This window comes from Cephus cinctus, unplaced genomic scaffold (assembly GCF_000341935.2).
Source record: "Cephus cinctus unplaced genomic scaffold, Ccin1 Ccin1_scaffold0307, whole genome shotgun sequence".
NCBI lineage: Eukaryota > Metazoa > Arthropoda > Insecta > Hymenoptera > Cephidae > Cephus > Cephus cinctus.
In genome coordinates this window covers 89,629-99,182 of record NW_014333010.1, presented here as the reverse complement: position 1 = coordinate 99,182, position 9,554 = coordinate 89,629, and the positions used below count along the sequence as shown (strand labels likewise).

The following is a 9,554-nucleotide window of genomic DNA, read 5'->3' as shown; positions in this document are numbered from 1 at the left end:
AAAAAAAAAAAAAAAAAAAAAAAAAAAAAAAAAAAAAAAAAAAAAAAAAAAATAGAAACCCCAAAAGATAAAAAAGAAAGAGCTAATCGAAAAGTCCTTTTTTCCCACGTCCAAATTCGAATTTGCGACTCATGGCTTTTCAGATTGAAATTCTCGTCGCGCCCTCAATTTGTATAACGCTTCTGTCCGCAAGAGGAAGCCACTGAGAATAACACGGAAATCTTTACAGAAGCGAAACACAACGAGGATTACGCGAAAGGAATGGCTCGCGAAAAGTTGGCAGCACTGCGAAAGAATCGGGTCTAGTGAACAGAAGAAAAATTATCCTCTAAGTGAAAATGACTCAGTGTCACATAACCATAAGTATTATTTATTACCTTACATTATTATAGATTAGGTTGGCTTGGCTGACCCTCCAAAAAACCTTATTAATTTAATAAAGAATAAGCCTTATATTTTACTTACACGATATCAAGACACAAACATTCTTTTTATACCTATTAGCATGTACATACACAGATAGGAAACTCGGTGAGAAGAAAAATAGTTCTACAAGTCGCCGACGCGCGGCGCCACTGTCGCCTCGATCGGTACACCACGGAAAATAGTTATGGCAGCTCCGTATTCTCGCGCGTCGAGAGTACGACAAGGGGAAAAAAAGAAAAGAAAGAAAGTGAATAAAGGTGTGGAAAATGAAAATACGAATGGATCGATACGTTACCGGGAAGGCGCGCAATTTGAGTTTCTCGGAAATTGCACCACTCTTTCTATGCTTCGCTGTGACTGCAATGTATTACAGTGTTATATTGCCGCTGGTAACGGTGACAATATTGCAGCTAGGTTGTTGGATACTACTACTATTACCATTGCTACTAAGTACCGATACTAGTGGGCTAGTAGTATCGCTCCACTAGTACGCTATAGTAAGATCAACAACCTTTACGAGCCGCAAACTCCTCGTACTTCTATTTATCCTGACTCTTTCCTCTTGGCTGGGCTGTATCTACACTCTGCTTGATTATTACTGGTATTGCTATACCGAACTAACCCCAGGAAACCTTTCGGACCCCCTGTAAAACATCCCCTTGGACAATTCCACTAATACGAGCAATTCCAGGATTAGTTGCGTTTTCTGGACATTATTCGCAGAACCCGTAAGAGCATCCCTTTGTACGTACATGCAGACAATGCTGAAGTAATTACGGGAATAAGTACGAACAACTGGTATCGTTGATAAGGGAGAGAAATATTATTTTTATTTTTCGAGTGGATAATATTTTTTGAAATTATCCTTTGAATTTTTTATGCTTGGGGGTAGTTACCCCCCAACCCCACCCCACACCCCCTGCCGTGCAAAATTTTAGGTACAAAGGTCAACCGACGAGGTGGCCGAGAGGTTAAGGCGTTGGACTGCTAATCCAATGTGCTCTGCACGCGTGGGTTCGAATCCCATCCTCGTCGATTATATTTTATTTTTAATAATAAAAAAAGAGTCAAAAAATATTTTGAATTATCTGCCTAACGGATTTACGCATATTAAAATTATTATTAGAGCTTACGAGAGCTTTAGATAAATTTGTTATTATTGCACTAAAAAAAAAAATCTAATATCTGCTTACTCAAAATGTTTATTCTCCATATATAAAAATGTTGAGGAACCCTGAAAGATACGATTTACCCATTTTCTTCTTTTTTTTTATTAACCAAACAGTTTAATCAATGTACCCCCCATGGTTCGGCGCGATTTTTCATATTCTTATTCAATAGAATAAAATAGTATGCGGCGCCAGGTACAGGAAAGAATCAATATATCGATTAGTAATTTCCAGCACGATATACGTTGACACAGTTAGATTTTAGTATAACTGGTTCAATGATATTTTATTTGTCGACAGATTCCCTCAAAATAAAAAAAAACCTGTAATTATTCCCTCTTGTTAATTATTAATTTAATTAAAAGCACATATCTATACAGTCGACTGCAATAAAAATCGAATATTAATAAAATATTGAAACTTTCTAACCTGCGGTTCACGGGACGGAGGGGGTTGTAGTGGGAGGGGAGAGGGAGAGGGGTTTAAATAAATTGAAAAGCAGGAACATGAGAATAGTACAAAGATCACTGACCTACATCACAAAGCCAGCGACAAAGATTGCATTTCATTCTTTTTGTCCTCGCTTGAGGTTTCGCTCTGCTGCCAAGAGAAAAAAAAAGAGAAAAAAAAGGAGCGATGACAGAAAGAAAGAAAGATATTAAGAGAAGAACGATGGGTTCGTCCAGTCGAGGAGGCGAGTGAATGTAAGAAAGTAGAGATGCATTCTTGGTACCTGCAAGGTGTCAAACGTGAAAGATGCAACCGATGCATTTCCCAAGTGCATTGTCACTTGGCCAATGCACTTTTCTCCAGGTCACGTGTATTATTTATCATACCTCATACGTTTATTGTAAACAAAAATTTTTTTTATCAAATATCCAAAATCAGTTATGAATGCACTTTTGAGAATCCCTTGTAGGATGCACCGGTGCAGCCAATGCAAAGCATATTACAGAATTGCATACAGTTTCCTGCACGTGCATTCGGTCACAGTATTTTTGATTAAAAAAAAAACTGCAATCATCAAAATCCATATTTTTTAGGAAAAAATTTAAAAAACGTAGCTATATAGTTTTTCAAAGTTATTTTTCATCACCACCTTTCATTCGTCAAAGCAAATGACGTATGTCTCTACGCTGTTGTAATGCCTTAGTACCTTGTGACCTTATTGTACAGGCAACGTCGAAGTACAGGTCGAGCAAAAAGTCTGATCAATGAAGCTGCCGAGCTTCGTCCACTCATTGGAGCCATTCCTAATAAAATAATATCACGTACCAATGGAGGAAGTAAAACCGGGAAGGAAGTCATTGGCCTGGGCTGGCTGCACTTCCTGTGCATTCTCTGCGCATACGGGATGACGTAAATAGTATCGATACGTATCATTAATCCGTAACGAATTAGCTTGATTCGATTAATTCAATTAAAAAATTGATCTACCCTTCCATTAGGCTCTACAAATTCATTGAATGCTCATTGATTCACACCGTAATTCGTAAAAATTATTATTATTTATTATATATATATCGTCACACCGTTTCTCGTAAAAATATAATAAAATTAAAAAAATAAGGAAGGAATTTTAGAAATTAGCTGATTTTCTTGTCTTCTGCCACGCGTCACTTGGACTCCTGTCGAAGATTGCAGATGCACCGAAAGTGGGGGAGATACGAAAATTGATGTGGTAATCGAAGCGACAAAAAAACGAGAATCAGTAATGGCAGCTGCTGCCGGCTGACCCCTTCCCCCTCCCCCCACCTCCCACTTCAACTTCCCTAACTTCTTCTTTTTTTTTTCCCTAGAATCCTTTCCTTTCCCCACGTTGCAATTCCCTTCCCTTGCATTCGCTTATTTCAGTTCTCTTTCTACCTTGAGTTTCTGTACCTCGACCCCTTTCGAATTCCAGGCGTCGATATTGACAGATCGAGTCTATTGATATAACGATAATTGACACCTGTCAAAAATCGATAACGTATAATTGACAGGTACGTTTTGTGATTTTTAGATTTATAAATTATTTCATATCTGCGTTACGGGCAAGTATAACGAGGGTTGGAGTGCAAACATTTTTTTGTAAACTTTTTTTGGGGGAAAAATGTGCATTATAGCATTTTTGAGAAATTCAGGTATAACGAAACTATTTATCTACTTGCGTACAGCTGGCAGGTTGTCCTCGAGTTTTGGACGGGCAGGTGGCAGGTGATTGGACACCTTGCTAAAAAAAATTGAAAAACGTAAAAACAAAAATTGCAATATTCAATCGGTTCTCGTTACGCCGACCCTGATATTATGTGTCGTGTTACGTCAATTTTTATTAAATTTTTTTTTTTTTCGCTACAGAGTGTCAATAATTATTATACGTGTATTAAGTATATGAATATATAACCAATTATATAATTCCGTCACATGAAATTCTGACAGTCACGTTACCAACGGAAACCGTTGACCACTATTTTTTTTTTTTAGGTGGTACTAGTTGGATATTTTTTTTCTTCCTTTCTCGTTTTAGAAAAAGGGTTTAACTAACCCTTCGTTCCTGAGATATTTATCAATATAGTCGAACATCTGCTAGGTTGCGAGAATAATATTACTTATCGAGTGCAGCTGCCTAATATTAGTGTAATTTGAATTTTTATTCAAGCGCAAGCCAGAGGGAATATTTTGAAAATGACTTTCTTGCCGAGGCATAAGGTGCCAAGGCGAAAAAAAATCCAAATATTTCGTTAGTCCTTATAGTTGAGCGTTCAGATTAATTATCCCAATAAATTCTAAATAGACATGCGGATTGGGTCATTGCCAAGTATTGCCAGTGCGACTGAAAAGCACAAAAGAAAATGAAGGAAAATTGGAAATCAACACTGGAAAATCAATCGCCGATGTAGTGACTGCTTAATAGTAGCGCCATCATTCAGCCTAAGTGCGGCAGCGGCTTGTATACGATCTACGAGTGCGTAAGGATCGTGAGGCGATTTGGCGCGGCTGCCAGCGGAATCGGAATAAGAGTGCGGGAATCCGCGAGACTTTTTTAAAATTTCATTTAAAAATTCGCTACTACGAAGTCATTAAAATATTTTTGTGAGTAGTACGTAAATCACAATTTTACCTGGATACGATATAAAAAGTGCATTATAGGAAAAAAAAATTTTAATCATTCAGCTACAAGCAGTGTTTGTATTATTGTTAATTGAAAGTGGAGGACTGGCAGTATCGTATTCCCAACGATTCAATCGAAAAACGTTGAACGCCGCCGGCAGAATGCACTGGATGCACCATGCTGCACCCAACTGTGAACCCAAGTACTGCTTTCCTGATACAATGGGTGCATCGGCGCATCCTGGCAGAATATACTGGCTTAAAGGTGGGTATTAAAAGAGGACGGGTCGCGTTGGGTGGAATCAAATATTTCTGTGGAAATTTTAAGAAAAAAAAAAATTAAAAAATATTTTTCAAAAATAATTTATACTTGGAATTTAAACCAAAAAATACAGCTTTATTTCACCTACAAATTTTATAAGGGATAACGACCTAATGGATACTGACAGATTTAGGGAATTTTCTGATTTTTATAGACATGTAATGCATCTATCGTGTTGCGTTTCGTTGCATTTTTCAAATGCACTATTCGTCTCTCGGATGTGGCAATGCGTTTCGACACGATGCACAAGACGGAAATAGGTAAAAATGCCGTATCGAATTTTGCACGATACGAGGGACGCGGATAAGCGGAAACAAAGGGAGAGAATAAGTGAGAAAAATCAAGAAGCTGAAAAATATCAGGAAGAGCGTTGCAGATGGTAAGCCCGAAAATGCACTAGAAGATAAAGCGAAAAAGAATTTTCCTTATCAAAATTTCCGCACGATATTTTTTTTCTTCTCTACAATCCTTTACATCGAGGCTGCAACGTTAGTGCTTGCATGGGATTTATGTAGATTTCCGGATTTACATGATTTTCATGAAGCGTCTTCTCCTCTTGAGATTCCCTAGGGGAGATTCCACGAATAAATAATCCCCAGACGCTGCCGTGGGGATTTGGGGAATCCCCGCGGTCTCAGAGAAATTTTTTGTCATATGCGGAAAAGCTGGATGCCAAAGTGTATAATGTGGCGAAGGGAAGAATTGAATTGTAAAAAGAGAGGGGTAAAGGTGAAATAAAGCAAAAAAAAGAGTAAAAATTTCACTTAAAAAAATTGCAAAAAAAACAAAATGCTAATTTCGGATTCAGCCGTGTCTATGAGGATGTGACTTACGTATTTTTGGATTGAATCCAAAATTTCATAAATATCCTCTTATGCTCAGTATACCCTTGACATGTATTAGTCAACTAATGCATCGATCACTATGATAAATAAACAATTATTGCAGAATGTCAATAAAATCTTATTTTCATAAACAAGCAAGCTATAACAGCCCATAGGGAATCGGCTGAAATAATATTTGGAATTTCATGTCAAAATAACGAGTAGAGCGACGGAGTACTGGTCGTTACAAAAGTACCTGGCTATGAGTACCAGAACAAAGTCGATCGATCAACATTTTAAGTGTGACTGTACACAATTTAAAAAGTAGACAATACTTTTATTTATTTACGTGAAATATTTTCTTTTCAATGAACAGGTAATTGATACTCAATCATTAATTATTTTGAGGAAAATCCTTTGAAACGTCCTATATAGGCGTTACAAGGATCAAGTTCACAGAATGTTTGGTTGGCATTCGTATAAATTATGCAACGCGTCTGGCCAATCTCGCGTTGCATAATATCACGCCGACAAACGATCAATTTCCATTATCGCGTCAATGCCTCAACCGGTATCGAATTTAGGCTGCGTTTCCCACCTGATTGTCTATGTGATTTCAATAGACAAAGAAAAACTAAACGGAATGAATATCGAGTGGATCTGTAACGAAATTAAAATAGGAAATTCAATATCTAACAGAAAAAAAAAATATAAAATTTTCTCCAATGAAAATGCAATTAAACAATAAAATACAGACCTTAACACGTTGCAAATTCATTGGGGAAATTTAAATTTTACTAGCGAATCGACGATGAATTGAAGCACCGTGCGAAAAACGAGCAGTGCCGAAATCCACTATTGCGAAAAATGTCCACATTCGTGTAAATCCTTCTGGGCTCTTGTGTCCGCCATTAATTTTGTACCTTGTCCATGTGCAGGTTTAATATGTCAGGTAGTGTTATAAGCTTTGAAAAACCTTTTTTTTCTACTTATTTATCACTTCCCTATACGAGTATGCAAATTACCCGCTCGTGCTCGTTCAATGTTGCAGCTTTTAAGATTGTCGATCATTAAGAAGTTATTATTTATATGTATACAGTGTTGTAAAATTGTAAGATACCTGCAGGCTTGAAGAGAAATCAAGGTGTATATTAAAAGAAAAGTTTTCATGCCAAAGAAATTAAAAATAAAAGAATTATTGTAATGCAAGGACACGTGGATAAAATTTTAAAAAGTCATAATTGTACACATTGTAAGGTACCCCTATAACTTTAATGCAACATACTTGCCATTTATCAAGATGAGATTTGTATCGGTCGATCATAAATCCACGTGAAGATTTCACATACCAATTATAATCGTAATGTCAGTTCCACTTTGAGGGACCATCTGCTTATAAAAGTCGCCTGAATGTGAAACTGACGTGGGCCAATTATAGGTTAGTATTAGACTTTAGGTAATAGACTTTAGAATGTAGAAAACCAATAAAGATCTTTTGCGGTAATGTCTTATCCTAACGTGTGCTTCGAACTGGGTTTTTTTACTTTTAAAAATAAATATGTAAAATCAAGTTACTCAAGCTTACCACGTGATCGGCAGGTGAGATGGTTCAAGATGTTGAGAAAAACAAGAATATGCGACATGAAGTATCCTTTGGTTTCTACTGGGATATACCTTGAGGTCTTTCGAAAGATGCACCTGCCACTGAATTCCTTACATTGATTTTCTATCGAGTGGATTTCTCTAACCTATAAAAAAAACCGGGGAACACTTACAAGGAATGCTTAAATCCCGTATACGTTTAAAATGTAAATTTTAAAACGTCTTGAAATAACTATTTGTCTCTTTCACCTTTTTCACTTGGGTTATTCCGAGTGATTTTTATTTTTCACATTGACGCCAGCTGCTACGATCATGCAAACTCAGGTAGGCGAACGCGACGTGAAATCTTTAACGTTGTCGATCAGCGCCATCTGGCGTTTATCCGAACAACCATGGCTACTAGGGGGCCGTTGATAAATTGGTGGCAAATTTCGGTGTCTCTAAGATGGGTCTATGTACCCTGTGGCCGCAAAGTTTTACGTTCCGGAATGCGTTCGAAATAGGTTTACTAGTGCACTGCATCCAATTACACGGGAGAGTGATCTGCATGCTCTGGCAAACACCCTGAAGTCTGATACGTATGTATATAGGTATAACCACATTAATGGACCCTGGCTTACCCTTTACTTTCTGCTTCGTGTACCCTTTGGCTTTCAGGTACCGGGACCTCCTTCTTCCGCTACTGTGCGGCCATCGGTTGTCTGGCATGTCCCATCTATGTACATGTATATGGACCCTACCAGGGATTTAGAAAGCATCTTAAGTATCGTTTCTATTGAAGCGTTGCAAACGATCATGGCATCGAATGAACCAACCTGAAATCCTATGGATCTGATTTAAAATAAATTGTGGAGATTGGACGGATATTTTTGTAATTTTAACCTTGATCGACTGCAAATTTTTATCGTGTACTTGAAGCTTTGGAAAATTTTTGTTTCTTAAATACGAATCGTATTGATTTTTTTTGGTTCAGGGAAGGAAGGATCTCCGAGCTCGAAACAGCTGTCAAAAGCAAGAATGCGGAAAAGTTCTGGAGCCCTTGATGCAAGGGGATGAAAGGGCCGTACTTATTCCAGTAACGGATAGAAAAAGAACCGGAACTGAAAGAAGCCGGAAAACGTGACGAGAAGGTTCTTACCGAGGTTCTGATTTATCGGAATATAATGCCAATCGTCGTTCACGTCCTGAATACGATAGTGAAGATGGCGTATAAGAATTTTTGAAACTCAGTTTATTCTAGAACAAATAAAACGCAAAAAAAGTCATTAAATCATTCTATAAATCTTGTCATACATATAATTTTCGATTTTACGTTGTGGCACTTGACATTTTTTTCTCAAAAATGCATCTCAAAATTTTTCGAAATTTCCAAGACTCCTGATCGTCCAATTTTCTCTAGGCGTCAATTCTCCGCTTCTCAAATTTCAACTTATGTACAGTCGTAAGGCTGGACCAGCTGCTACCCCTAGTCACGTGTGTATCCCAGCCAAAAATGTACCCTTAGAAAATACAAACGTCAAAAATTATTTCAAGAAGGCACGAGTCCCACTCGTGTTGGGACTCACCCTTAAGAGCCTTTACGCGTATATAAAACGCTTCCCCCAAGGGGCCCTGGAAAAGCCTCTAAGGGTCGGAGCCAGCATGAGTCCCAAAGCTGAAACTGACACGTGCCCATCTGCTGGGCCGTTTTTCTTCTTCGCTGTTAAGAAATTGCCCGCAGCTTCCCGTGAGCGCTTTTGGGCCATTCCTACCAGCTGTTCATAATGGGCCTTCTCTTTTGGGCCAGGTCAAAATTTTTTTTATCCTCATATACAGGCAACGGAACCCCTAGAAAAATCTACTTCGAGTATCTCTCTGTAACCTCAAAGTTAATTGAATTTTATTTAACGTGCATAAATTCAAAATTTTTTTTTTGAGCCCATAATTTTTCTTATCATTTTCTTTCCCATTCTCCAGCAACTACCTTTAATCCCATTTTCTTATACCCAAGTGAAATATTCCACCTGTCAATGAATTCCACGTCTTTTTGTTTTTCCTCCTTCTCGAAATTACTTCCTACATCAATCGCTTATGCATGAGCTTTTACCATGTCTGTTTTTCTCTCCCTTTTTATCCCTTAGG

The 9,554-nt window shown here is 37.7% G+C and overlaps 1 long non-coding RNA gene and 1 other non-coding gene across 2 annotated transcripts; one reads left to right on the top strand and one right to left on the bottom strand.

Annotated features, from left to right (window-relative positions):
- The first annotated feature begins 1,379 nt into the window (after positions 1-1,379).
- Positions 1,380-1,461, top strand: Trnas-gcu. The gene has a single exon. It is a non-coding gene; the product is annotated as a tRNA-Ser (tRNA).
- Positions 1,462-6,292: 4,831 nt separating this feature from the next.
- LOC112494141 lies at positions 6,293-7,757 on the bottom strand. The gene is made up of 4 exons (XR_003059302.1): positions 7,683-7,757; positions 7,417-7,579; positions 6,589-6,958; positions 6,293-6,491 (listed from the first exon to the last, which is right to left on the bottom strand). It is a non-coding gene; the product is annotated as an uncharacterized LOC112494141 (long non-coding RNA).
- Between the last annotated feature and the right edge of the window lie 1,797 nt (positions 7,758-9,554).